General features: G+C 42.5%; 1 protein-coding gene across 13 annotated transcripts in view; it reads left to right on the top strand.

Annotated features, from left to right (window-relative positions):
* Positions 1-12,902, top strand: part of HEXA (hexosaminidase subunit alpha) — a 94,270-nt gene that overhangs the window by 3,587 nt on the left and 77,781 nt on the right. The window lies entirely within an intron of this gene.

Here is a 12,902-nt window from a genome sequence, read left to right as displayed (position 1 = left end):
AGAGACCAGAGAAAACACTCAAAATTGGGGAGACATAATACAAGAACTATGCAAAGTTACATACAAGTTTCTGGCACATAGAATGTTTGGCGGGCGGATCACGAGGTCAGGAGTTCGAGACCAGCCTGGCCAACATAGTGAAACCCCGTCTCTACCAAAAACACAAAAAATTAGCCAGGCGTGGCGGCGCGCGCCTGTAGTCCCAGCTACTCGGGATGCTGAGGCAGGAGAATCGGTTGAATCCATGAGGTGGAGGTTGTGGTGAGCTGAGATCGCGCCACTGCACTCCAGCCTGGGCAACAGAGCAAGACTCTCTCTCAGAAAAACAACACCCCCCCCAAACAAAACAAAACAAAACAAAAAAAGTGTAAATTGTGAAAGAAATCATAGAACATAAGGAAGTGAGTTTCCAGCGGCCACTTGGAATGGGATGGTAGATGTAATTAGCCGGGACTGAAAAGAGGGTATTCCAGGCAGGAAGAAGGGCTTGAGCAGAGGCACAAAGAATTATGATTGAGTTCAAAGTTCAGGTCTAGTGGATGTGATGAGTGGGGGCTGGGGATTGAGGAGGGATGAGGGTGGGGAAAATGTGGGGTTGAAGAGTCAAGAGCACTTTAGACATTGGTTTCACATAAAATGGAAGGGGCTAACAGTTTTCTTTTAGGCAGCTATGTAATCAGTACTGAAAATTGTATTTGAGGATAATTATTCCACAGCACATTTATAAGTCGAGCCAACAATGTAAAGGAATACAATTCTGCTGCATGGGTTCAAAATTTAGAAGTTTCTTGATAATCTGGAATCTAGCTCTTTGGTTATATTGTATAGATGTTATGGGGGTGGGAGCCACATTTACGGTTAAGTCTTGTAGTAATATCATTTTATATGATGTTTCAAGTGTGTTTAAATTACTTTCACAAAAGTTATCATTTGATATATAGAATTAAAAGCATTTAATTATACAGATGACCCTTAGAGAGTGACATTTGATTTAGGGAAAGAAACACAATTTCAGCATCAGGGTAGTCCTTAACTGGTAAAATGCATTAAGCTGGAGAGGATAAGAGGCCTGCTGTTGAGTGTGGTAGATCACATTTTCCTCTGAATCCTTCATGACAAATAATAGAGTGCCTTACCCAAGATTGGCACTCAGAATATGTTGATTTTGGTTTAGAAGAGTTTAAGCCTGGTTTATGGAAAAAAAAAATCCGTCTAACTGGTATATGTCAATCCCAGTGCTGGGCACTCTGAAGGTTACAAGAAAAGTCTTAAGACCCAGGCCTAGGCTCTATAGTTCAATTGCGAAAATATGAAACAGAGGTACACAGTGAATTATAAGATGCTTAAAAGCTTTATAGGTTGTTTACTACTATTGTATACATGAGAATAATTCCTTTCCTTTTTTTTTTTTTTTTTTGAGACGGAGTCTCGCTTTATCACTCAGCCTACACTGAGGCTGAGTGCAGTGATACGATCTTGGCTCACTGCAACCTCCGCCTCCTGGGTTCAAGCGATTCTCCTGCCTCAGCCTCCCAAGTAGGTAGGACTACACGTGCTTGCCACCACGCCCAGCTAATTTTTGTATTTTTAGTAGAGATGGGGTTTCACCATGTTGGCCAGGCTGGTCTCAAACTCCTGGCCTCAAGTGATCCACCCGCCTCAGCCTCCCAAAGTGCTGAGATTACAGGCATGAGCCACCGCACCATACCTAATTCCTGTACTTCTAAATTAGGCCTTCACCTCCATTGCTATAGCACCATAGTTTAATCAAGTAGATAGAAATGGAGAGATTGTAAGATAATGGAATACTATAAATTCCCTAACAAAAGAGATTTAGAGCCAGATAAATTCAGTAAGATGTTTATTTCCATATATTACCTTCCTGTAAGTTCATTAGCTTTATTAGTTGAGGGTTCTTGTCCATTGAGAGAAAATGAAAACTGGGTTGGGTGAACATTACCAAAGACTTAAAAGTAACTTCTTTCTCTATTGTTCTTCCCATGGAGTCTTCCCTTTGGAATGTAGTTTCCTGTGGAGGCTTTTAGGTGACTTTGAGCTAAAATCCTAGTTCTGCAGAAACAAGGATGAAGCAATAGCATGGGAAACAAATAGAGGTAGAGCAATACCAACAAGGCTGAAGCCAGAATACATTTCTTTATGAGTCTGATTTTAGTAAAGAAGGCAACATATGCAGGTTAAATCTTAACTAACAGATTTTCATCCTCTTCCTCCAAACAACTTATTTGTAGGCTCTGGGCCAGTAGGTTTTGTTTGTTTGTTTGTTTTTGTTTTTTTGAGACAGAATCTTGCTTAGTCACCTAGGCTGGAGTTCAGTGGCACAATCTTGGCTCACTGCAACCTCTGCCTCCCGGTCTCAAGCAATTCTCCCACCTCAGCCTCCTGAGTAGCTGGAACCACAGGAGCATGCCACCACACCTGGCTAATTTTTGTATTTTCTGTAGATGGGGTTTCGCCATGTTGCCCAAGCTGGTCTCCAATTCCTGAGCTCAAGTGATCCCCCTGCCTTGGCCTACCAAAGTCCTGGGATTACAGGGTGGAATGAGCCACCTGACCAGCCCAGTGTTTTTCCTAATGCAATACAACTTCTGGTTTTTGTCTGAACCTGAAACTAAGAATTCATACTCCCTTTTCTGAAAAACAAGTCTGGTATTGAGGTTCAGTTCTATTTTGAATTCACCCTCAAGGGTTAGTCCCACCGGTTGCTAAATGGTCTGTGAAGGTGTTTAGTATTTGCCACCTTTCTTTGTCATTGAGAGATGTTTCTACCAATTGGAGGGTGTGTGTTGCATGTTGTTGAACCTGTTAAATAGACTTATTTTAGGAACTAGATACTTGAATGAATCTAGTTCCCTGTTTGATTATTAAGCCACATCCTGTTTGCAAAGCAAAGATGTGATTATTTGGAATTTGGAATGGCACCCATCTAATGTTGCTCCAGACATTTAATAAGCATGGTGTGGAGCATGGTGCTTGATGGAGCTGATAAAGTCCAAATTTTTCCAAGTAAAGTGGCTAAGTCTAATTCTCCCATTAGACTGCATTTTTTTTTTTTTTTTGAGATGGAGTCTTGCTCTGTTGCCCAGGCTGGAATGCAGTGGCGTGATTTTGACTCACTGCAACCTCCACCTCCTGGGTTCAAGTGATTATCCTGCCTCAGCCTCCCAAGTAGCTGGGAATTCAGGCACCCACCACCATGCCTGGCTAATTTTTTATTTTTTAGTAGAGACAGGGTTTAGTAGCGATGGGGTTTCACCACGTTGGCCAGACTGGTCTCGAACTCCTGGCCTCATGTGATCTGCCCACCTCGAGATTACAGGTGTGAGCCACTGCGCCTGGCCATGACTGCATTCTTCTTTGCTTTTCCTGAAACTGGTTGATAGAAGCCATAGTATATCATAGATATTATAAGGTTCCCATCCTGGTCTGATGTTCACCTGCACATCCCTATGAGTTGCTGAGGATGCCATTGTCCTTCAACAGAATAATCCTGCCCCCCTTCTCCAGCCCTTTTATTCTGGAATGGAAGTAAGATTATTATATAAGAACCTGTGTCCTTCTGCAGCCATTATCAGTATTTGATTTGCTCATCCTCAGATATTAAAGAAGTGACTAAATTAATAAATGGCATAGTTCATTATAATCTGGATCTCCTAAAATACCTTCTTTGGCCATTTCTTCTGTATCTGGAACGTTGTAGATATGTAGTAATTATTTGTAAAATATATTAACGTTAAAGAGCTACTTTGTGTAAACATTTGTAAGAAGGCTTTATGGGTTTGGGTTTTGTTTTCTTTTTTTTTTTTTTTTTTTTCTTTTAGAGACAGGGTCTTATTTTGTCACCAAGTCTGGAGTGCAGTGGCACAAACACAGCCCACTGCAGCCTCGACCTCCGAGGCTCAAGCTGTCCTCCCATCTCAGCCTCTTGAGTAGCTGGGACTACAGGTGCATAGCTAATTTTCGTAGAGATGGAGTACCACCATGTTGCCCCAGCTGGTCTCGAACCCCTGGGCTCAACCACTCTGCCTGCTTCAGCCACCCAAAGTGTTGGGATTACAGGTCTGAGAAGATCATCAAAAAGATATGATTTGCAGGTTTTCATTGAGGATTACCTTTCCTTTCAGGTTACTAATTTGGAGTGTAAGTGTGTGATTCCAGGCTAAGGATAATCACACTATGCTGCTTATTGTGTGATCCCAACTTGTGCTGCTCTTAACTCAGCATGCAGTGAGAGATGCATTGGGATTGCATCTAGGAGGGAAACAGATAAGGTCAAGCAGCTGGGCTGGGGAGAAAGAATAAGGCCGATTAGTTCTCTCCACTTTAATTGGGCTAGCGGCTAACTATACTTTAACCTTTCCCACGGCAAAGACAAGGCATATTCCTGCCAAAGATGGTTGCCACTAAGTTTATTGTTTTAAAAGCAAAGAGGAAGAAAACAACATGGGAAGAAGGTTTTGTAGTAGAATTACTTTTTCTCATGAAGGGGTTTCTGGAGAACGAGGGATACATAGGAGAAATACAGTGATGAATAAATTGTCTTTAGAAAGAAGGTGATGGCAGAAGCACAGTTTTTAGTTGAAGGGCAAAATAAGTGTCATATTTCATTTTGAATCCCAGGGCCTAGATTAGCTTGGCCTGCAGTCTTCCACCAGCCTCTCTTCTCACAGCCCTGTTTTTTTCTTTTCTTTTCTTTCTTTTTTTTTTCTTTTTTTTTTAAGAAACAGGTCTTTCTCTGTCATTCAGACTGGAGTGCAGTGGTGTGATCACGGCTTACAGCAACCTCGAACTCCAGGACTCAAGCAGTCTTCCCGCCTCACTCATGAGTAGCTAGGACTACAGACGCATGCCACCGCACCCAGCTAATTTTTTTATTTTTTGCATTTTGTAGAGATGGGGGTCTTACTGTGTTGCCCAGGCTGGTCTTGAACCCCTGGCTTCAAGCGATCCTCTTGTCTCGGCCTCCCCGAGTGCTGAGATTACAGGTGTGAGCCACCATTTATTACCTAAAGCATGATACTTTTCTAGTATCCCTGTATAGTACTGAGTCCAAGAAGCTAAACTTGATCAAGGTGTATGTGGGTAGCCTGGGCCTGGTTTATGAAAAATTTGAGTTTTATTTCTGTGAGCTGTAGGTGTTCCCCTGCTTTGGATATTCTGTTTGAACACAGTATACATTGGAGGACTCAGGATGTGGAACATGATTCATTCAGGAGTCAGCTGAGAAAGTGTTTATTAACCCCTTAACTCTGTGCCTTCAGACTAATTGCCTAATTTCCAAGCTGTTGCTGCTACTTCCTTCTTTTTTTTTTTTTTTAACTCTGCCTGCCTTCCAGACATTTCCGAGGATAACAAGAAAATAGTTATGAATGTTTTTTCAGTCTTTGAGGGAGGGTATAATAGTGGGAAGAACTTGGTGATTTTAAAAATAAAACAATAAAAATTAAAAGTCCAAGCCCCAGAGATGCCTTTCCTTCCATTTCCTTCTACCCCAGTTCCTTACCTCCAAACAGGAGCGAGAAGCATAGCATTGGAAGGTTTTTGACAATGGATACCTTGTCGTTTTGTTGTTGTTTGTTTTTAACCGTCTCATGCTAGGGCATGTTGTCTGTTTCTTAGCCTGTTCAAGGCATAAGCCTCAATCCCTTTCCTGTTGTTATATAGAGGGAAAGGAGTTTTACTGCCTTACCAGTACTTCTTTTAAGAAATAAAGCTGGGCATGGTGTCTCATGCCTATAGTCCCAGCTACTCCGGAGGCTGAGGTGGGAGGATGGCTTGAGCTCAGGAGGTGGACGTTGCAGTTAGCCAAGATCGTGTCATTGCACTCCAGCCTGGACAACAGAGCCAGACCTTGTCTCAAAAAAACAAACAAACAAACAAAAACCTAGAAACAAAAACAAAAGAAAGGGATCACTCTTATGTTTCTGCAGTTTCCTAAATTTCTTCTACTGGTCCTGAAAATAAGTGATAAAATAGAGTCAATTTGCATCATCCTCAAGAGGTTCCATGACCTTTTTGGAGCCACTGACAACAAAGTCAGCTGAAGAAAGGAGGTTGGGTCTGTAGGGGTCAGAGAGGTGTATGTGTGAAGAGTTTTCTGTGGTGTGAGCTGTCTCAAGGTTTACATGTTTACAGTCCATTGTAATACAGAAATGGATTATATTTTCTTCTGTATTCCTGGCTGTAATGAATAAAACCCATTATTGGGTCAGGAACTTGAGTCTTCTCTCTTCTTGTCCTTTGTTCCTGTTTCAAGCTGTGGCATTTGCTTAAGCTTCCTGGCCACACACTCAGCCCTGATCCCCAGCCAACTGCTGTATGCTATTGTTGTGTCCACATCTTGAGGCTGGTTAGGCTTGGGTGTGGTGTAGAGCTCCTTTCTGTGGAAGCGTATACTCAAAAATGCAGGACGTATGGGTGTTTGTCAGCTGTCATTAAGCAGCCTTCCCCTTCTTTTGTAAAGCTCTTGGGATTGAGGGGGTAAGAGAGATGCCTTACTAGATACACTGTTATGCATGAAAAGTTTAACTATTGTACTGTTTGTTCAACCTTGTCCTTGTTGTAACTAGGATTCCACATTAGTGGCTTTGTTGTTTTGCCTGGAGCTGCAGTCCTAGGTTGGGGGAGATTCAGAGTTCTAAGGCCATGTCCCTCTTGTATTTTGAAGTGTCAGCCTGTTCATATACAGAATGGCATCTCACAGTAGTGAAGCCTTCAGTCTCCTATAAGAGGCTCATGAAAAACCCTTCAGGGAAGCTGCTTCTAGAGTGTGGCTTTGCCATAGGAGACCCTGCCCCAGGACTCCTCTGGCCAAATGAGAGAGTCGAGGTTTGCTGGGGCAAAACTGTCTTATTGGGAAAAGGGAAGTAGAACACGGAAGGAAACTAGCATTTATTGTCTGGCACTTGATGTATGTTATTGCCCTTTAATCTTCATAAACAGCTCTGTGAGGTCAGTGTTATCCCAATCTTTGAGAATGGAGACATAGAGGCTAAGTAACATGCCCAGGGTTACACAGCTTGTAGGGATGGAGCAGAAATTCCAGTCATGCATAAATTTTGCTTTTGTCACTGTACAGTCTTGTAGTATACTCATACACGTCTTTGTCAATCCAGTTAGCAATTTGGAAAACTACTGGCCTCTGGCAGGATTAAGCTCTAATCACATCTTAGTGTTAATTACTTCAAATAGGTAGTAACTTCTAACATCTAGTTACTCATAAGCACTCAGGTTATGAATATTTTGATCCCTGGCCCATTGTTACCAGATTCCAGTAGCATTTCTTCCTTCCTCCCATCTATTCTTAGTACAGGTAGTATTTATTAAGTAACTTTAATTGTCAATAGTACTAGGTCCAAGGAATATTAAATTGAACTTTCCCGTCCTTAAAGAATTTACAGTTTCTGGAAGTGGGGATACAGACAGAGTGTGATATTTTTCTATGATAACTGAAGCACAAGGTACTTTGGGAGTGCAGAAGAGGAACACCTGACCTAAGTGTGTGGGGGGAAAAGGAGAAAGTGCACATTGAAAAGGCTTTCCTAGAGAGCTGTTGAAGGAGATCTAAAAGTAGAAGTTAGTGGGGGTGAAGATAGTATTCCGCATAGAAAGAACTGCGCGTGGAAAAGGCCTACAGGCGAGAAGCCTTCATGCCATATTCAAGGAACTCAAGGTGTCTAGCTGAAGTACACAACTCTAGGGTGGATCAGCAAGTTCTGAAGCTAAAGAGGTGATAGATGGAAAGGTCATGAAATGGCCTAATAAGCCCTGGTAAGGAATGGAGCTTTATCCTAAGGTCAAAGAAGGCCAGTAAAGTCCAGTCAACAGGATAAGTGATGTGACTAAACTCTGGCTACATTGGGGCTTGCTGTAGAGTGGGATTAGAGGCAGGAAACCCAGTTAAAAGGCTGCCAACAGTGGTCTAGATAAGAGAGAGTAGTGGCTGAAGTTGGGTTGATGGCTGTAAGGACAGAGAAAACTAGAAAGACTGAAGAGAGATTTAGGAGGTGGCTGCTTGGAAGTGGGAGTTAGGTTGGAGGGAAAGGGTGCTGAGGATGACTCCCAGATTTCTGACTTAGCAGTTTGAATGTTGGCTCTCATTCACTTGTGCTGCCATTAACAAAGATAGGGAAAATAGTAGGAGAGGAAGGGAAGGAGTAAAAAGAGCTAAATTGGCGGTCGTGGTGGCTCACACCTGTAATCCCAGCACTTTGGGAGGCTGAGGCAGGTGGATTACCTGAGGTCGAGAGTTCGAGACCAGTCTGACCAACATGGAGAAACCCCATCTCTACTGAAAATACAAAATTAGCTGGGCATAGTGGCGCATTCCTGTAATCCCAGCTACTCTGGAGGCTGAGGCAGCAGAATCGCTTGAATCCAGGAGGTGGAGGTTGCAGTGAGCCGAGAGTGCGCCACTGCACTCCAGCCTGGACAACAGAAGTGAAACTCCATCTCAAAAAACAAAACAAAAAAAACCCAGTGAAATTAAGAGGTTGAGAGGTAGAGTGAGAATCATGAAAAGTAAATTTGATTTTGACGTGTTGACTATGAGGTATCTAGCAAACAGTTAGCTATGTAGTACTAGAGCTTGGGAGAATGAGTTTGAACACTTCTGAGGAGAAGAAGGTCCAAAAGGCAACCACAGGAGGGTGGTTGAGGAGGAGGAGGAGGATGTTGTTGGATGACTGCTAAGCCAGAACATGGGTTAGTTCTTCCTCTTGGGTGTGAAAATCATCTAGGATAATAGCCAGCCTTGGGGTGGAGAGGAATACTGGGCAACAGGATCCAAAGTATTAAGTAAATAAGGTTGGGCGTGGTGGCTCACACCTGTAATCCCAGCACTTTGGGAGGCTGAGGCTGTGGGATCACTTGAGGTCAGGAGTTCGAGACCAGCTTGGCTAATGTGGTGAAACCCCGTCTAATTTGTAAAAATAGAAAAATTAGCCAGGTGTGGTGGTGCACACCTGTAATCCCAGCTACTTAGGAGGCTGAGGTAGGAGGATCACTTGAGCCTGGGAGGCGGAGATTGCAGTGAGCTGAGATCGCGCCACTGCACCCCAGCCTGGGCAACAGAGGAGGACTCCATCTCAAAAAAAAAAAAAAAAAATTAAGTGAATAAAGAAGTGATCAGGAAGCTACAGAGTGTTGTAACAAGGAGAGCTGAAGATTTAACAGCTGGATGACATGAACCACAGAAGAAAGGTGTTTTATTACTTGGTGGTGGTGGAATGGATGACCCAGAAGCAGCCCCATATCTCAACCCTATGATGTGGGAAGTGGCTGCCTCTCAGAGCATGTTGTAGGGGAAGTGGTGTGTGGCATTCCTGGGGAGAGCCAGGCTTCAGTTAGGGAGGAAGTAGAAGAGGCTGAGTAATTAAGTAACTACACAACAAGATCTCAGAGGGTTTACAAGGTGAATGATATGTAGTACACAGGTGGTCTGGTGGAGAAGAGGAAGCAACATGTATAAAAATAGAAGTGCAGGACCAGAAGTGAGCAAAGGGGGTTATATATTGGGCAAAGTGACAAAATATGGTAGAGATATGACATGGCGGATTTCCCTGACAATAAGATTACCAAGAAAATAGATTCCAGAGACAAGCAAGCATGTGTATATATGTGGGAATTTAATATATGATCAAAGAAGTATTTCTGATCAAATGTGAAAAGATGTATTAGTCAATAAATACGTAAGGATGACTGGTTATCCAATTGGGAAAAAAATAAATCCTTACCTCATATCAAACTCAAAAGTAAATTCCAGGGAGATTAAAGATCTGAAGATAAAAGACCATTGAAGTGTTAGACAGAAATGAAGGAAACTATTATTATAATTTCAGGGGTAGAGGAGGCCTTTCTAAGTAAGCAAATAAAGAGACCGTAAAGGAAAAGAGTCATAGCTTTGACTACATAAAAATTAAAGCAAAAGAAAGCATAAGGTTAAAAAATAAGGGATAAAATGAGGCAGATATTTGCAACAAGTCAATAAAAGAAAAGTAACTTTAAAAAGTAAAAAGAATGGCTGGGTGCCGTGGCTCACGCCTGTAGTCCCAGCACTTTGGGAGGCCAAGGCGGGTGGATCATGAGGTCAGGAGATCTAGACCATCCTGGCTAACATGGTGAAACATCGTCTCTACTAAAAATAATAATAATAAAAAAAAATTAGCCGGGCACGGTGGCGTGCGCCTGTGGTCCCAGCTACTCAGGAGGCTGAGGCAGGAGAATGGCATGAACCTGGGAGGCGGAGCTTGCGGTGAGCCGAGATCGCGCCATTGCACTCCAGCCTGGGCGACAGAGCAAGACTCCGTCTCAAAAAAAAGAGTAAAAAAAATTTGGCTAGTAAATGCAAAGAAATGCTTGAGGCCAAGAGTTCAAGACCAGCCTGGGCAGCATAGTGAGACCCTGTCTCTACAAAAAATAAAAATAAAAATTAGCCTGACATGCTGGTGCACGCCTGTAGTCTTAGCTGTTTGGGAGGCTGAGGCAGGAGGATCACTTGAGCCTAGGAGGTTGAGGCTGCAGTGAGCTATGATTGTGCCACTGCACTCCAGCCTGGGTGACAGAGCAAGACCCTGTCTCTAAAAAAAAAAAAAAAAAAAAAAAAAAAGAATTAAAACTTAAAAAGAAATACAAATTGAAATTGAAACAATGTATGTGTTTTTTTTAATCCAGCTGGCAATGGTGAAAAAGAATTGAGATGTTCTAGTGTTGGAAAGATGTGGAGAGATGGGCCCATATATGTGGATTTGGGTGTAAGTCAGTACAGTAACTTGGAAGAGGAATTTGGCAGTATCAAAACCAAAACTTTTCTTACCTGTGGCCTAGCATTTCCACCTCCAAGAATTTATCCTACAGATATCTTTCACAATTGCTTATATACATATATATGAATATTTGTTTACTAGAGCATTGTTTATAATACTAAAAACTTAGAAACATTACCGAATGTCTACAAACAGAAGAGAAGTTAGGTAAGTTAATGTATATCTCATCATTGGAATTATATTCAACATTTACAAGAAGGATGTAGATCTATATATATTGACATTAACAGACCTACAGCTCATTTTGGTAAGGGGAAAAATGTTACAAACTAATAGTATTAGGATCCCTTTTTTTTTTTCTGTTTTTGTTTTTTGTTTTGGGGTTTTTTTGAGACAGTCTCGCTCTGTCACCAAGGCTAGAGTGCAGTGGCGTGGTCGCTTGGCTCACTGCAGCTGCCACCTCCCAGGTTCAAGTGATTCTCCTGCCGCAGCCTCCCAAGTAGCTGGGTTTACAGACGCCTGCTACCACGCCCAGCTAATTTTTGTATTTTTAGTAGAGACAAGGTTTCGCCATGTTGACTGGCGAACCTTGAACTGGTTTGCTGGGCTCGAACTCTTGAACTCAAGTGATCCACCCGCCTCAGCCTCCCAAAGTGCTGGGGTTGCAGGTATGAGCCACCTAGCCTGGGCCCATTTTTATTTTAAAAATTAATAAATTTATGTATTTACAAAAAAATTGGAAAATTGTGCAAAATGTTATAACTAAAGTTATCCCTTGAGATCTAGAATTTTAGGGAGATGTTCTCTTTCCAGTGGGGATAGGGTTGGGAGGGACAGATCAGTTTTAAAAGTAGGGGAAAATAGAAAATTTTTAACTACAGCTTTTCCCAAAAAAAGATGGGTACAACTTTTACCCAAAAAATATGGGATAGGAATGAGAGGAAGGAAGAACATTCAGGATTCATCTGTGGGCTGGAGAGAGTGGTACTTCCAAGTAGGTATTAATAGTCTGTGGAGGGTGAAGAATCTTGGAACTTACAGGAGGAGGTACCATGATCTAGACTGAATTCAGCAGCACTAAGGAGAAGGCCCCAGCTCAGGGCAGTTGGCTTCACAGACTCCCACTTTACTGGGATAAGAATTTTGACAAGGTTGGCCTTGACTTCTCTCCTAGCCACACCAATTCACTTCCCAGGCTTGGAATACCTTTTCTCCTCTTGGTAGCTTGGTGAACACCAATTCAGGGTTCAAGATCCCACTCAGAGGTCCCCTTCAACGTCAAGCCTTCCACCTTTCCTGGACGTGGCTATTAAATCTACCATAGCCCTTATCACAATGTTTGTAGTTATTGTTTGTGTTCATCTCTCCTGCTAGACTGTGATCTCCTCAAGGGCAGGGACCAGGGCTTGTTTTTCTTTTTAACTGCCCCAGCACCTAGCACAGTTCCTGATGCACATTAAATGCACAATATATCTTGGTTGGAATGAAGAAATGAGTGGGAAATGAATGATATAATGGGCTTTTATTAGGCAGAATATGGGGGAGATGAAACCTGGATATGATGTATATAAAGGTGGGAGGGGGAAGAGAAGAAAGTGGGCATGGGAACAAACTTTGGCACCAGCCTAGGAGGGTACCAGGGGATATGGGGGCAGAGTAGACATTAAAGAGTGGGAAGGTGGCAAAGTCTGGGTTGCCTTTCTTAGTTTTCAATCCAGAAGCAAAATCAGGTACCACTTTATAACTGAAACCAATGTGTTTTTTTTCCATAGTGCTGGGATTCTGTGAATCAAACACATTGATACGATGGAAGTGTTTTGATTCAGGAGGGAACAGGGGTGGTAGAGGGAAAGGCTATTGTGCACTGAGGTAAAGATTGATAGTTTCCAGGTTACCCTAATAGTTATTAGTGACCCTAATACAGCAACGAGTTCTTCCTCTCAGAGAAGTGGAAAGACCTAAATCTTAGAATTTATGGATCCAGAGGTCTTCAGAGCAGTGTCTGAAAAGGCACTTTGTGTAAGTCTGGGTGTCTTCTTAGCATCGCCCACCCCGGTCTCAGGATTGCAGAAATACTAGGTTTGGGGATATAAAAGTCATCTCTACATTAACTACTTGCTA

This window comes from Pan paniscus, chromosome 16 (assembly GCF_029289425.2).
Source record: "Pan paniscus chromosome 16, NHGRI_mPanPan1-v2.0_pri, whole genome shotgun sequence".
Taxonomy (NCBI): Eukaryota; Metazoa; Chordata; class Mammalia; order Primates; family Hominidae; genus Pan; species Pan paniscus.
Note: the sequence above shows the minus strand (reverse complement) of the source record. Positions and strands in the feature narration are given on the sequence as shown.